The sequence below is a fragment of the Amblyomma maculatum genome, chromosome 7 (assembly GCF_055883805.1).
Source record: "Amblyomma maculatum isolate TAMU_Amacu chromosome 7, ASM5588380v1, whole genome shotgun sequence".
Lineage (NCBI taxonomy): Eukaryota > Metazoa > Arthropoda > Arachnida > Ixodida > Ixodidae > Amblyomma > Amblyomma maculatum.
In genome coordinates, this window is record NC_139350.1 from 4,728,336 (window position 1) to 4,744,486 (window position 16,151).

The window sequence follows — 16,151 nt, forward strand, 5'->3', positions numbered from 1 at the left end:
TATGTTTTGTAAAAAAGATCGAAACATTATCTATTGTTTCCAGCATCGAGGGCACGTACACATGCTTCACTTGGGGTGGTGGTGTCAACGTGCCACACCAGCTTTCCAACACCCCTTAGGGGTGCCCATAGCAAGGACAGTGTCAAAACGATATTCAATAGAAGTGTACGTTCATGATTGAATTTATTCCAACTCTTATTTTCTGCTGTTGCGGTTCCATAGTCAGTACTTACCATAGTCAGTACTACTTGGCTTGATTTCAATATTCGCCCTCATTTGCAGAGAAAATATCAATTTTTCCTTTTTTAGGGAGCAGTTCTATGCTTTTGATCTGAATGCTGCAAGTAATGACAGATGTCAGCCATCCAGCAGCTTCAATAATATAAGTATATCTGCAAAAAAGCATAAGAAAGCCTCTATGCAGGCAGGCAGGCAGTCAGGCAGGCAGGCTTGCAGGCTTGCAGGCTAGCAGTAGCAGCAAGCAGCAGCAAGAGGCGGCAGCAGCAGCTGAAAAAAAAATGAAACTATGAGAAAACTTTCAGTAATTGTGGACGGGGAAGATGAATATGAAAGAAGCCAAACCTTCTAAACTATCGGTTACTAGCGCTATCCAAGTGATACAGCTTTCAAGAAAAATATGTTGAGCACAAACTGTAGTGCAGGTACCTTCTGCAATAAAGGCCCACCCGCTTCCCCTAAAAATGCAACCCTGAATTCTCATCTTACGCTATATGGCACTTTCAGGTTTTAGCATCAAAATTATGTGATCAAGTAAAGGCGGCAGTGTGCAGGATAGAAATGTGCGTTTCTTAACACCATGTTTTCCGGAATAGATCTGTTAAGAAAAAACGAAATGGCGTCAGAGTGCAGGAAAGAACTCCGCGTTTTTAATAACACCATGACTTCCGGACTAGATCAGATAGGAAATCAGGTTACTGTAGTGGTCGCTGGGGATTGGTCCCGTTGAATAGAGTGACCGCATCGCTTCCCATGAGGTAGCCGGTCACTCGGGGACTCGTCTTCCAGCCTTGTTTGCCTCCAGAGTCTTATCAAAGGTCACACTTGGTCTCCCTGCCGGGGCACCTCCTGCTTGCGGTCGATTGCTCAGATGTCCAGAGTTTGGATAGATGGTGACAGACCTCCCTGAACACAGAAAATCTTGCCATCAATGAAAGCAGACAATGGCAGGTAGTCGAAGGTCACTGTGCAGCTACGCCACACAAGAAGGGAATTGTAATTTCGTAACCACTCATCACAAAAGCCGCACCGCATCGAAACGTGTCGCCTCTCGTGGTTTCCCCTGATCAGTGTGATGCGTTCTGGGCAGCGTAAGTTGATGACGAGCAGCAAACGAAATGTCTCTACACTGTGAAAGCCCTGGTCAACGAAGTCTCCCATGAAGATGTAGTTGCTACTGGGGTCCTCTCCACCAACCTTGAACAGTTCGTGCAGGTCATAAAACTGGCCCTGGATATCACCACATACGCTGACTGGTGAGTCCACTCTCTGCAAGTTAGTCTCTTTGATAAGAATTTGCCGGGCTTTGGCCCACACTAACTTCTCCTCGGACTCATTAAGAAATTCGCAGCTTCGCAGTTGCTCGATCTGGCTGTGCAGATAAGTGCTGTCACCCATGCCTCCACACATTTTCTTTGCGGTGTGATTAAAGTCAGCTTACCGGTCTAAATATGAGCCCGGAAGCAGCCGAAGCAAGTTGCCGAGTAAATCACGGGTGGACACATTTCAGGAAGAACGAAAACCTCGTAATGGTAGGTCCGCCGTTCTTGTTGTTGTGCTTCTTCTCTTCTTCTTCTACAGCCTTGATATATGGCACATACCCACGACGGGGGTTTGGTCATTGTTCAGGTGGACTGCCAATTGCACTACACATTCTGAATTAGTGCATAAATAAATTGTCTACTAAACAAAAACATAATATTTAAGATCACAAAATTTATTGAAACGGAAAAAATACGAAGCAAAAATGTGGATGCTTGTAAATTTGGATGAGGGTGCAAAAGAATACTCGAACTTCTTTCTCTTCTGCCTCAGGCAGATTGTTGGCTGTGCGAGAAAAACAATATTAACAATCTCGGCCAGGCGTATTTTATTTTCAACTTAGATTTTTACATTGGTGTGATCTTTATGAAATGTTTCCATAATTACGCCATAGAAATTTATTGCACTCAGGGCTAGTATTTATGGTTTTAGTGACATGAAGTCAAAATCGGACCATCATCGTCCACTGCCGTTTTGAAGGTCACGCGGAATTTCCAGGTGTGGCCTGAAGTATAGACGTTTGAGCGGTGACTCAAAATATGTTTACTTTTGAAATTTGGGAGACCTATGAAGCAATTTATTTTTACTTTCGCACTGAAAAGTTCTATATTTTGAATACTTTTGCAACTCTGCACAGGTGAGAAAGAATTTCGTTTCAAGCTCAATACAGGGCAGCGTATATTGATGGCGAGTAGCAAACGAAATGTCTCTACGCTGTGAAAACCCTGGTCGACGAAGTCTCCCATGAAGATGTAGTTGGTACTGGGGACCTTTACACCAACCTTGAACAGTTCTTGCAGGTCATAAAACTGGCCATCACCACATACGCTGACTGTTGAGTCCACTTTCTGCAAGGTACTCTCTTTGACAAGAATTTCTCGGCTTTTGGCGCACAATAACTTCTCCTCGGACTCACTAAGGAATTCAAACATTCGCAGTTGCTCGATCTGGCTGCGCAGATAAAAGCTGTCACCCATGCCTCGACACATTTTCTTTGCGGTGTGAATGAAGTCAGCTTACCGGTCTAAATATGAGCCCGGAATTAGCCGAAGCACGTTGCCGAGTAAATCACGGGTGGACACATTTCTGCAAGAACGAAAACCACGTAATGGTAGGTCCGCCGTTGTTATTGTTGTTCTTCTTCTTCTTCTACTGCCTTGATATATGGCACATACCCACGACGGGGGCTTGGTCATTGTTCAGGTGGACTGCCACATGTCGTACACATACTGAATTAGTGCATAAAGTAATTGTCAACTAAACAAGAACATAAGATTTAAGATCACAAAATTGATTGAAACGAAAAAAAAATACGAAGCAAAAATTTGGATGTTTGTAAATTTGGATGAGGGTGCAATAGAATTCTCGAACCTCTTTGTCTTCTGCCTCAGGCAGATTGTTGGCCGTGCGAGAAAAACAATATTTACAATCTCGGCCATGCGTTTATTATTTTCAACTTAGATTTTGACACTGGTGCTATCTTTATGAAATGCTCCCATAATTACGCCATAGAAGTTTATTGCACTCAGGGCTAGTATTTATGGATTTCGTGACATGAAGTCAAAATCGGGCCATCATCGTGCACTGGCGTTTTGAAGATCCCGCGGAATTTCCAGATATGGCCTGAAGTATAGACGTTTGTTTGAGCGGTGACTCAAAATATGTTCACTTTTGAAATGTGGGAGACCTATGGAGCAATATATTTTTACTTTCGCACTGGAAAGTTCGGTATTTTGAATACCTTTGCAATTCTGCACAGGTGAGAAAGAATGCCGTTTCAAGCTCAATACAGCGTCGCGTCCTTCGTCTAAAAATGCTAAACAACGCATTTGCGAGCAGTTTGGCTTCGTATGTTTTTTAAAAATCATCGAAACATTATCTATTGTTGCCAGCATCGAGGGCACGTACACATGCTTCTCGTGGGGTGGTGGTGTCAACGTGAAACACCAGCTTTCCAACACCCCTTAGGGGTGCCCACAGGAAGGACAGCGTGAGAAAATATAAATAAAAGTGTACGTTCATTATTGAATTTATTCCAACTCTTAATTTCTGCTGTTGCGGTTCCCCAATATTACCATAGTCAGTACTTGGCTTGATTTCAATATTCGCCCTCATTGTCAGAGAAAATATCAATTTTTCTTTTTTTAAGAGCAGTTGTATCATGTTTGATCTGAATGCTGCAACTAATGATAGATGTCTGCCGTCCAGCAGCTTGAATAATATTAGTATACCTGCGAAAACGCAAGAGAAACCCTCTATGCAGGCTTGCAGGGGAGCAGCAGCAGCAGCAGCAGCAGCAAGCAGCAGCAAGCAGCAGCAGCAGCAGCAGCAGCAGCAGCAGCAGCAGCAGCAGCAGCAAGCAGCAAGCAGCAGCAGCTGACAAAAAATTAAAACTACGAGAAAACATTCAGTAATTGAGGACGGGGAAGATGAATATGAAAGAAGCCATATCTTATAAACTAATGGTTACTAGCGCTATCCAAGTGATATAGCTTTCAAGAAAAATATGTTAAGACAAACTCTATACAGGTACCTTCTGCAATAAAGGCCCACCGCCTTGCCCTAAAAAGGCAACCCTTAAATCTCATCGTACGCTAAATAACACTTTCAGGTGTTCGCATCAAAATTATGTGTTCAAAAAAATGCGGCAGTGTGCAGTAAAGAAATCTGCGTTTCTTAATAACACCATGTTGTCCGGAATAGATCAGCTAAGAAAGCGCGAAAAGGCGTCAGAGTGCAGAAAAGAACTCCGCGTTTTTAATAACACCATGACGTCCGGACTAGATCAGATAGGAAATCAGATTACTGTAGTGGTCGCTGGGAACTCCTTCCTTTACTAGTTGGGGGGCGCGGCAGATCATATCGATGTGATTGGTCGCGTTCAATAGAGTGACCGCATCGCTTCCGAAGAGGTAGCCAGTCACTCGGGGACTTGTCTTCCAGCCTTGTTTGCCTCCAGAGTCTGACCAAAGAAGGTCACACTTGGTCCCCCTACCAAGGCACCTTCAGCTTGCGGTCGATGGCTCACATGTCGTCCAGAGATTGGATAGATGGTAACAGACCTCCATGAACACAAAAACTCTTGCCATCAATGACAGCAGACAATGGTACGTAGTCGAAGGTCTCTGTGCAGCAACGCCACACAACAAGGGAATTGTAATTTCGCAAGCACTCATCACACAGGCAGCACCGCATCGAAACACCTCGGCTCTCGTGGAATCCCATGGTCAGTGTGATGCGTTCTGGACAGCGTATATTGATGGCGAGCAGCAAACGAAATGTCTCTACATTGTGAAAGCCCTGGTCGACGAAGTCTCCCATGAAGATGTAGTTGGTCCTGGGGACCTCTCCACCAACCTTGAACAGTTCTTTCAGGTCATAAAACTGGCCATCACCACATACGATGACTGTTGAGTCCACTCTCTGCAAGGTACTCTCTTTGACAAGAATTTCTCGGGCTTTGGCGCAAAATAACTTCTCCTCCGACTCACTAAGGAATTCAAACATTCGCAGTTGCTCGATCTGGCTGCGCAGATAAAAGCTGTCGCCCATGCCTCGACACATTTTCTTTGCGGTGTGATTGAAGTCAGCTTACCGGTCTAAATATGAGCCCGTAATTAGCCGAAGCACGTTGCCGAGTAAATCACGGGTGGACACATTTCTGGAAGAACGAAAACCTCGTATTGGTAGATCCGCCGTTGTAGTTGTTCTTCTTCTTCTTCTTGTACTGCCTTGATATATGGACGTACCGACGATGGGGGTTTGGCCATTGTTCACGTGGACTGCTAAATGTACTACACATACTGAATCAGTGCATAAAGTATTGACCACTAAAGAAAACGTAAGGTTTCAGATCAAAAAATATATTGAAACGGAGAAAAATACGAAGCAAACATTTGGAGGTTTGAAAATTTTGATGAGGGTGCAATAAAATTCTCGAACCTCTTTGTCTTCTGCTTCATGTAGATTGTTGGCCGCGCGAGAAAAAAATATTCACAATCTCGGTCATGCGTTTTTTTTCACCTTAGATTTTTTATATTGGTGCTATATTTATCAAATGCTCCCATAATTACGCCATAGAAATTTATTGCACTCAGGGCCAGTATTTATGGCTTTAGTGACATGAAGTCAATATCGGACCATCATCGTCCACTGGCGTTTTGAAGATCACGTTGAATTTCCACCTACGGCCTGAAGTATAGACGTTTGTTTGAGCGGTGACTCAAAAGATGTTTACTTCTGAAATGTGGGAGACTTATGAAGCAATTTATTTTTACTTTCGCACTGAGAACTTCGATATTTTGAATACTTTTGCAACTCTGCACAGGTGAGAAAGAATTCCGTTTCAAGCTCAATACAGCGTCACATCCTTCGTCTAAAGTTGCTAAACAACGCATTTGCGAGCGGTTTGGTTTCGTATGTTTTTTAAAAATCAACGAAACATTATCTATTGTTGCCAGCATCGAGGGCACGTACACATGCTTCTCGTGGCGTGGTGGTGTCAACGTGCCACACCAGCTTTCAACACCCCTTAGGGGTGCCCAAAGGAAGGACAGGTGTGAAAAATAATAAATAAATGTGTACGTTCAGGATTGCATTAATTCCAGCTCTTATTTTCTGCTGTTGCGGTTCCCCAATATTACCATAGTCAGTACTTGGCTTAATTTCAATATTCGCCCTCATTATCAGACAAAATATCAATTTTTATTTTTTTAAGAGCAGTTGTATCACTTTTGATCTGAATGCTGCAAGTAACGATAGATGTCTGCCGTCCAGCAGCTTGAATCATATAAGTATTTCTGCAAAAAAGCAAGAGAAACCCTCTATGCAGGCAGGCAGGCAGGCAGTCAGGCAGGCAGGCTTGCAGGCTTGCAGGCGAGCAATAGCAGCAAGCAGCAGCAAGAAGCAGCAGCAGCAGCAGCTGACAAAAAATTAAAACTACGAGAAAACTTTCAGTAATTGAGGACGGGTAAAATGAATATGAAAGAAGCCATATCTTATAAACTAATGGGTACTAGCGCTATCCAAGTGATATAGCTTTCAAGAAAAATATGTTAAGACAAACTGTAGTACAGGTACCTTCTCCAATAAAGGCCCACCCGCTTCTCCCAAAAAAGGCAACTCTTAAATCTCATCTTACGCTATATGGCACTTTAAGGTGTTAGCATCAAAATTATGTGATCAAGAAAAGGCGACAGAGTGCAGGAAAGAAATCTGCGTTTCTTAATACCCCCTTGGTGTCCGGAATAGTTCAGTTAAGAAAGATCTAAAAGGCGTCAGAGTTCAGAAAAGAACTCCGCGTTTTGAATAACACCATGACGTCCGGACTAGATCAGATAGGAAATCAGATTACTGTAGTGGTCGCTGGGAACTCCTCCCTTTACTAGTTGGGGGGCGCGGCAGATCATATCGATGTGATTGGTCGTGTTGAATAGAGTGACCGCATCACTTCCCAAGAGGTAGCCAGCCACTAGGGGACTCGTCTTCCAGCCTTGTTTGCCTCCAGAGTTTGACCAAAGAAGGTCACACTTGGTGCCCCTACCGAGGCACCTTCAGCTTGCGGTCGATGGCTCGCATGTCGTCCAGAGTTTGGATAGATGGTAACAGACCTCCGTGAACACAAAAACTCTTGCCATCAATGAGAGCAGCCAATGGTACGTAGTCGAAGGTCTCTTTATAGCAACGCCACAGAACAAGGGAATTGTACTTTCGCAAGCACTCATCACAAAGGCAGCACCGCATCGAAACATGTCGGCTCTCGCGGAATCCCATGGTCAGTGTGATGCGTTCTGGGCAGCGTATATTGATGGCGAGCAGCAAACGAAATGTCTCTACGCTGTGAAATCCCTGGTGGACGAAGTCTCCCATGAAGATGTAGTTGGTACCGGGGACCTATCCACCAACCTTGAAAAGTTCTTGCAGGTCATAAAACTGGCCATCACCACATACGCTGAATGTTGAGTCCACTCTCTGCAAGGTACTCTCTTTGACAAGAATTTCTCGTGCTTTGGCCCACAATACCTTCTCCTCCGACTCACTGAGGAATTCACACATTCGCAGTTGCTCGATCTGGCTGCGCAGATAAGTGCTGTCACCCATGCCTCGAGACATTTTCTTTGCGGTGTGATTGTAGTCAGCTAAACGGTCTAAATATGAGCCCGGAATTAGCCGAAGCATGTTGCCGAGTAAATCACGGGTGGACACATTTCTGGAAGAACGAAAACCACGTAATGGTACGTCCGCCGTTGTTGTTGTTGTTCTTCTTCTTGTACTGCCTTGACATATGGACATACCGACGATGGGGGTTTGGCCATTGTTCAGGTGGACTGCTAAATGTCCTACACATACTGAATCAGTGCACAAAGTAATTGTCCACTAAACAAAACGTAAGGTTTCAGATCAAAGAATTGATTGAAACGGAGAAAAATATGAAGCAAACATTTGGAGGTTTGAAAATTTGGATGAGGGTGCAATAGAATTCTCGAACCTCTTTGTCTTCTGCTTCATGCAGATTGTTGGCCGCGCGAGAAAAAAATATTCACAATCTCGGTCATGCGTTTTTTTTTTCACCTTAGATTTTTTATATTGGTGCTCTATTTATGAAATGCTCCCATAATTACGCCATAGAAGTTTATTGCACTCAGGGCCAGTATTTATGGCTTTAGTGACGTGAAGTCAAAATCGGACCATCATCGTCCACTGGAGTTTTGAAGATCACGCTGAATTTCCACCTACGGCCTGAAGTATAGAGGTTTGTTTGAGCGGTGACTCAAAAGATGTTTACTTCCGAAATGTGGGAGACTTATGAAGCAATTTATTTTTACTTTCGCACTGAGAAGTTCGATATTTTGAATACTTTTGCAACTCTGCACAGGTGAGAAAGAATTCCGTTTCAAGCTCAATACAGCGTCACATCCTTCGTCTAAAATTGCTAAACAACGCATTTGCGAGCGGTTTTGTTTCGTATGTTTTTTTAAAAATCAACGAAACATTATCTATTGTTGCCAGCATCGAGGGCACGTACACATGCTTCTCGTGGCGTGGTGGTGTCAACGTGCCACACCAGCTTTCAACACCCCTTAGGGGTGCCCAAAGGAAGGACAGGTGTGAAAAATAATAAATAAATGTGTACGTTCATGATTGCATTTATTCCAGCTCTTATTTTCTGCTGTTGCGGTTCCCCAATATTACCATAGTCAGTACTTGGCTTAATTTCAATATTCGCCCTCATTATCAGACAAAATATCAATTTTTATTTTTTTTAAGAGCAGTTGTATCCCTTTTGATCTGAATGCTGCAAGTAATGATAGATGTCAGCCGTCCAGCAGCTTGAATAATATAAGTATATCTGCAAAAAAGCAAGAGAAACCCTCTATGCAGGCAGGCAGGCAGGCAGTCAGGCAGGCAGGCTTGCAGGCTTGCAGGCGAGCAGTAGCAGCAAGCTGCACCAAGAAGCAGCAGCAGCAGCTGAAAAAAATAAAACTACAAGAAAACCTTCAGTAATTGAGGACGGGGAAGATGAATATGAATGAAGCCATATCTTCTAAACTAATGGTTACTAGCACTATCCAAGTGATATAGCTTTCAAGAAAAATATGTTAAGACAAACTGTAGTACAGGTACCTTCTCCAATAAGGGCCCACCCGCTTCTCCTAAAAAGGCAACCCTTAAATCTCATCTTACGCTATATGGCACTTTATGGTGTTAGGCATCAAAATTATGTGATCAAGAAAAGGCGACAGAGGGCAGGAAAGAAATCTGCGTTTCTTAATAACACCTTGATGTCCGGACTAGATTACTTAAGGAAAAACGAAAAGGCGGCAGAGTGCAGGAAAGAGCTAAGCGTTTTTAATAACACCATGACGTCCGGACCAGATCAGATAGGAAATCAGATTACTGTAGTGGTCGCTGAGGACTCCTTCCTTTACTAGTGGGGGGGGGCGCGGCAGATCATATCGATGTGATTGGTCGCGTTGAATAGAGTGACCCCATCGCTTCCCAAGAGGTAGCCAGTCACTCGGGGACTTGTCTTCCAGCCTTGTTTGCCTCCAGAGTCTGACCAAATAAGGTCTCACATGGTCCCCCTACCGGCAAACCTCCTGCTTGCGGTCGATGGCTCTGATGTCCAGAGTTTGGATAGATGGTGACAGACCTCTATGAACGCAGAACATCGTGCCATCAGTGACAGCAGATTATGGCAGCTAGTCGAATGTCTCTGTGCAGCAACACCACACAGCAAGGGAATTGTAATATCGCAACCACTCATCACAAAAGCCGCACCGCATCGAAACATGTCTGCTCTCGTGGTTTCCCCTGCTCAGTGTGATGCGTTCTGGGCACCGTACATTGATGGCGAGACGCAAACGGAATGTCTCTACACTGTGAAAGCCCTGGTCGACGAAGTCTCCCATGAAGATGTAGTTACTATTGGAGACCTATCCACCAACCTTGAACAGTTCTTGCAGGTCATAAAACGTGCCGTCGATATCACCACATACGATGACTGTTGAGTCCACTCTCTGCAAGGTACTCTCTTTGACAAGAATTTCTCGGGCTTTGGCGCACAATACCTTCTCCTCCGACTCACTGAGGAATTCACACATTCGCAGTTGCTCGATCTGGCTGCGCAGATAAGTGCTGTCACCCATGCATCCACACATTTTCTTTGCGGTGTGATTGAAGTCAGCTTACCGGTCTAAATATGAGCCCAGAAGCAGCCGAAGCACGTTGCCAAGTAAATCACTGGTGGACACATTTCTGGAAAAACGAAAACCTCGTAATGGTAGGTCCGCCGTTCTTGTTGCTGTTGTTGTTGTTCTTCTTCTTCTCAGTTCAGTTCAGTCGTTCAGTCGTGTCCGACTCTTCGTGACCCTATTGACCATCTTCTTCTTCTACTGCCTTGATATATGGCACATACCCACGACGGGGGTTTCGTCATTGTTCAGGTGGACTGCCAATTGTCGTACACATACTGAATTAGTGTATAAAGTAATTGTCAACTAACCAAAAACATAAGATTTATGATCACAAATATATTGAAACGAAAAAAAAGATACGAAGCAAAAATTTGGATGTTTGTAAATTTGGATGAGGGTGCAATAGAATTCTCGAACCTCTTTGTCTTCTGCCTCAGGCAGATTGTTGGGCGTGCGAGAAAAACAATTTTAACAACCTCGGTCATGCGTTTTTTTTTCAACTTAGATTTTTACATTGGTGCTATCTTTATGAAATGCTCCCATTATTACGCCATAGAAATTTATTGCACCCAGGGCTAGTATTTATGGCTGTAGTGACATGAAGTCAAAATCGGACCATCATCGTGCACTTGCGTTTTGAAGATCACGCTGAATTTCCACCTACGGCCTGAAGTATAGGCGTTTGTTTGAGCGGTGTCTCAAAATATGTTTACTTTTGAAATGTGGGAGACTTATGGAGCAATATATTTTTACTTTCGCACTGATAAGTTCGATATTTTTAATACATTTGCAACTCTGCGCAGGTGAGAAATATTTTCGTTTCAAGCTCAATACAGCGTCACATCGTTCGTCTAAAAATGCTAAACAACGCATTTGCGAGCAGCTTGGTTTCGTATGTTTTTAAAAATAAATCGAAATATTATCTTTTGTTTCCAGCAACGAGGGCACGTACACATGCTTCACTTGGGGTGGTGGTGTCATTGTGCCACACCAGCTTTCTAACACCCCTTAGGAGTGCCCACAGCAAGGACAGTGTGAAAAAGATATTAAATAAAAGTGTACGTTCGTGATTGCATTTATTCCACCTCTTATTTTCTGCTGTTATTACCATAGTCAGTACTTGGCTTGATTTCAATATTCGCCCTCATTATCAGAGAAAATATCAATTTTTCTTCTTTTAAGAGCAGTTCTATCATTTTGATCTTAATGCTGCAAGTAATGATAGATGTCTGCCGTTCAGTAGCTTGAATAATATAAGTATATCTGCAAAAAAGCAAGAAAAAGCCTCTGTGCAGGCAGGCACTCAGTGAGGCAGGCAGGCTTGCAGGCTTGCAGGCGAGCAGTAGCAGCAAGCAGCAGCAAGAAGCAGCAGCAGCAGCAGCTGAAAAAAAATTAAAACTACGAGAAAACATTCAGTAAATGAGGACGGGGAAGATGAATATGAAAGAAGCCATATCTTATAAACTAATGGTTACTAGCGCTATCCAACTGATATAGCTTTCAAGAAAAATCTGTTAAGACAAACTGTAGTACAGGTACCTTCTGCAATAAAGGCCCACCCGTTCCCCTAAAAAGGCAACCCTTAAATCTCATCTTACGCTATATGGCACTTTAAGGTGTCAGCATCAAAATTATGTGATCAAGAAAAGGCGACAGACTGCAGGAAAGAAATCTGCGTGTCTTAATAAAACCTTGGTGTCCGGACTAGATCAGTTAAGGAAAAACGAAAAGGCGGCAGAGTGCAGGAAAGAACTCCGCGTTTTTAATAACACCATGACGTCCGGACTAGATCAGATTGGAAATCAGATTACTGTAGTGGTAGCTGGGAACTCCTTCCTTTACTAGTTGGGGGGCGCGGCAGATCATATCGATGTGATTGGCCACGTTGAATAGAGTGACCGCATCGCTTCCCAAGAGGTAGCCAGCCACTAGGGGACTCGTCTTCTAGTCTTGTTTGCCTCCAGATTTTGACCAAAGAAGGTCTCACTTTGTCCCCCTACTGGGGAACCTTCTGCTTGCGGTCGATGGCTCACATGTCGTCCAGAGTTTGGATAGATGGTAACACACCTCCATGAACACAAAAACTCTTGCCATCAATGACAGCAGACAATGGTACGTAGTCGAAGGTCTCTGTGCAGCAACGCCACACAACAAGGGAATTGTACTTTCGCAAGCACTCATCACAAAGGCAGCACCGCATCGAAACATGTCGGCTCTGGTGGAATCCCATGGTCAGTGTGATGTGTTCTGGGCAGCGTAATTGATGGCGAGCAGCAAACGAAATGTCTCTACGCTGTGAAAGCCCTGGTCGACGATGTCTCCTATGAAGATGTAGTTGGTACTGGGTACCTCTCCACCAGCCTTGAACAGTTCTTGCAGGTCATAAAACTGGCCATCACCACATACGCTGTCTGTTGAGTCCACTCTCTGCAAGGTACTCTCTTTGACAAGAATTTCTCGGGCTTTGGCGCACAATAACTTCTCCTCCGACTCACTAAGGAATTCAAACATTCGCAGTTGCTCGATCTGGCTGCGCAGATAAGAGCTGTCACCCATGCCTCGACACATTTTCTTTGCGGTGTGATTGAAGTCAGCTTACCGGTCTAAATATGAGCCCGGAAGTAGCCGAAGCACGTTGCCGAGTAAATCACGGTTGGACACATTTCTGGAAGAACGAAAACCACGTAATGGTAGGTCCGCCGTTGTTGTTGTTGTTGTTCTTCTTCTTGTACTGCCATGATATATGGACATACCGACGATGGTGGTTTGGCCATTGTTCAGGTGGACTGCTAAATGTCCTACACATACTGAATCAGTGCATAAAGTAATTGTCCACTAAACAAAAACATAAGATTTAAGATCACAAAATTGATTGAAACAGAGAAAAATATGAAGCAAACATTTGGAGGTTTGAAAGTTTGGATGAGGGTGCAATAAAATTCTCGAACCTCTTTGTCTTCTGCTTCATGCAGATTGTTGGCCGAGCGAGAAAACAATATTCACAATCTCGGACATGCGTTTTTTTTTTCACCTTATATTTTTTACATTGGTGCTATCTTTATGAAATGCTCCCATAATTACGCCATAGAAGTTTATTCCACTCAGGGCTAGTATTTATGGCTTTAGTGACATGAAGTCAATATCGGACCATCATCGTCCACTGGCGTTTTGAAGATCACGTTGAATTTCCACCTACGGCCTGAAGTATAGACGTTTGTTTTAGAGGTGACTCAAAAGGTGTTTACTTCTGAAATGTGGGAGACTTATGAAGCAATTTATTTTTACTTTCGCATTGAGAAGTTCGATATTTTGAATACTTTTGCAACTCTGCACAGGTGAGAAAGAATTCCGTTTCAAGCTCAATACAGCGTCACATCCTTCGTCTAAAATTGCTAAACAACGCATTTGCGAGCAATTTGGTTTCGTATGTTTTTTAAAAATCAACGAAACATTATCAATTGTTGCCAGCATCGAGGGCACGTACACATGCTTCTCGTGGGGTGGTGGTGTCAACGTGAAACACCAGCTTTCCAACACCCCTTAGGGGTGCCCACAGGAAGGACAGTGTGAAAAAGATATTAAATATTGTGTACGTTCATGATTGCATTTGTTCCAGGTCTTATTTTCTGCTGTTGCGGTTCCCCAATATTACCATAGTCAGTACTTGGCTTGATTTCAATATTCGCCCCCATTTTCAGAGAAAATATCAATTTTTCTTTTTTTAAGATCAGTTGTATCATTTTGATCTGAATGCTGCAAGTAATGATAGATGTCTTCCGTCCAGCAGCTTGAATCATATAAGTATATCTGCAAAAAAGCAAGAGAAACCCTCTATGCAGGCAGGCAGGCAGTCAGGCAGGCAGGCTTGCAGGTTTGCAGGCGAGCAGTAGCAGCAAGCAGCAGCAAGCAGCAGCAGCTCAAAAAAAAAATTAAAACTACAAGAAAACATTCAGTAAATGAGGACGGGGAAGATGAATATGAAAGAAGCCATATCTTATAAACTAAGGTTACTAGCACTATCCAAGTGATATAGCTTTCAAGAAAAATATGTTAAGACAAACTGTAGTACAGGTACATACTGCAATAAAGGCCCACCCGCTTCTCCTAAAAATGCAACCCTTAAATCTCATCTTACGCTATATGGCACTTTAGGGTGTTAGCATCAAAATTATGTGTTCAAAAAAATGCGGCAGTGTGCAGTAAAGAAATCTGCGTTTCTTAATAACACCATGTTGTCCGGAATAGATCAGTTAAGAAAGAGCGAAAAGGCGTCAGAGTGCAGAAAAGAACTCCGCGTTTTTAATAACACCATGACGTCCGGACTAGATCAGATAGGAAATCAGATTACTGTAGTGGTCGCTGGGAACTCCTTCCTTTACTAGTTGGGGGGCGCGGCAGATCATATCGATGTGATTGGTCGCGTTGAATAGAGTGACCGCAGCGCTTCCCAAGAGGTAGCCAGTCGCTCGGGGACTTGTCTTCCAGCCTTGTTTGCCTCCAGAGTCTGACCAAAGAAGGTCACACTTGGTCCCCTACTGGGCCACCGCCTGCTTGCGGTCGATGGCTCGCATGTCGTTCAGAGTTTGCATAGATGGTGACAGACCTCCATGAACGCAGAAAATCGTGCCATCAGTGACAGCAGACAATGGCAGGTAGTCGAATGTCTCTGTGCATAAACACCACACAACAAGGGAATTGTAATATTGCAAACACTCATCACAAAAGCCGCACCGCAACGAAACATGTCTGCTCTCGTGGTTTCCCCTGATCAGTGTGATGCGTTCTGGGCACCGTAAATTGATGGCGAGCAGCAAACGAAATGTCTCTACACTGCGAAAGCCCTGGTCGACGAAGTCTCCCATGAAGATGTAGTTGCTATTGGAGACCTCTCCACCAACCTTGAACAGTTCTTGCAGGTCATAAAACGTGCCGTCGATATCATCACATACGCTGACTGGCGAGTCCACTCTCTGCAAGTCAGTCTCTTTGATTAGAATTTTCCGGGCTTTGGCGCACACAAACTTCTCCTCGGACTCACTAAGGAATTCGCACCTTGGCAGTTGCTCGATCTGGCTGAGCAGATAAGTGTTGTCACCCATGCTTCCACACATTTTCTTTGCTGTGTGATTGAAGTCAGCTTACCGGTCTAAATATGAGCCCGGAAGCAGCCGAAGCACGTTGCCGAGTAAATCACGGGTGGACACATTTCTTGGAGAACGAAAACCTCGTAATGGTAGGTCCACCGTTCTTGTTGTTGTTCTTCTTCTTTTACTGCCTTCATATATGGCACATACCCACGAGGGGGGTTTGGCCATTGTTCAGGTGGACTACCAAATCTCCTACACATACTGAATTAGTGCATAAAGTAATTGTCAACTAAACAAAAACATCAGATTTAAGATCACAAATTTGTTTGAAAAGAAAATATTACGAAGCAAAAATTTGGAAGTGTAAATTTGGATGAGGGTGCAATAGAATTCTGGAACCTCTTTGTCTTCTGCCTCAGGCAGATTGTTGGCCGTGCGAGAAAACTATTAACAATATCGGCCATGCGTTTATTATTTTCACTTAAATTTTTTACATTGGTGCTTTCTTTATGAAATGCTCCCATAATTACGCCGTTGAAATGTATTGCACTCAGGGCTAGTATTTATGGCTTTAGTGACGGGCTGGCTG

General features: G+C 43.7%; 6 pseudogenes; all 6 read right to left on the minus strand.

Moving 5' to 3' along the window:
• Window positions 1-932: 932 nt before the first annotated feature.
• Window positions 933-1,647, minus strand: LOC146182637 (serine/threonine-protein phosphatase 4 catalytic subunit B pseudogene; annotated as a pseudogene).
• Window positions 1,648-4,559: 2,912 nt separating this feature from the next.
• Window positions 4,560-5,343, minus strand: LOC146182638 (serine/threonine-protein phosphatase 4 catalytic subunit B pseudogene; annotated as a pseudogene).
• A 1,763-nt stretch (window positions 5,344-7,106) lies between these two features.
• LOC146182639 (serine/threonine-protein phosphatase 4 catalytic subunit B pseudogene) lies at window positions 7,107-7,890 on the minus strand (annotated as a pseudogene).
• Window positions 7,891-9,706: 1,816 nt separating this feature from the next.
• LOC146182640 (serine/threonine-protein phosphatase 4 catalytic subunit B pseudogene) lies at window positions 9,707-10,439 on the minus strand (annotated as a pseudogene).
• A 1,821-nt stretch (window positions 10,440-12,260) lies between these two features.
• LOC146182641 (serine/threonine-protein phosphatase 4 catalytic subunit B pseudogene) lies at window positions 12,261-13,043 on the minus strand (annotated as a pseudogene).
• Window positions 13,044-14,797: 1,754 nt separating this feature from the next.
• On the minus strand, window positions 14,798-15,586 carry LOC146182642 (serine/threonine-protein phosphatase 4 catalytic subunit B pseudogene; annotated as a pseudogene).
• Between the last annotated feature and the right edge of the window lie 565 nt (window positions 15,587-16,151).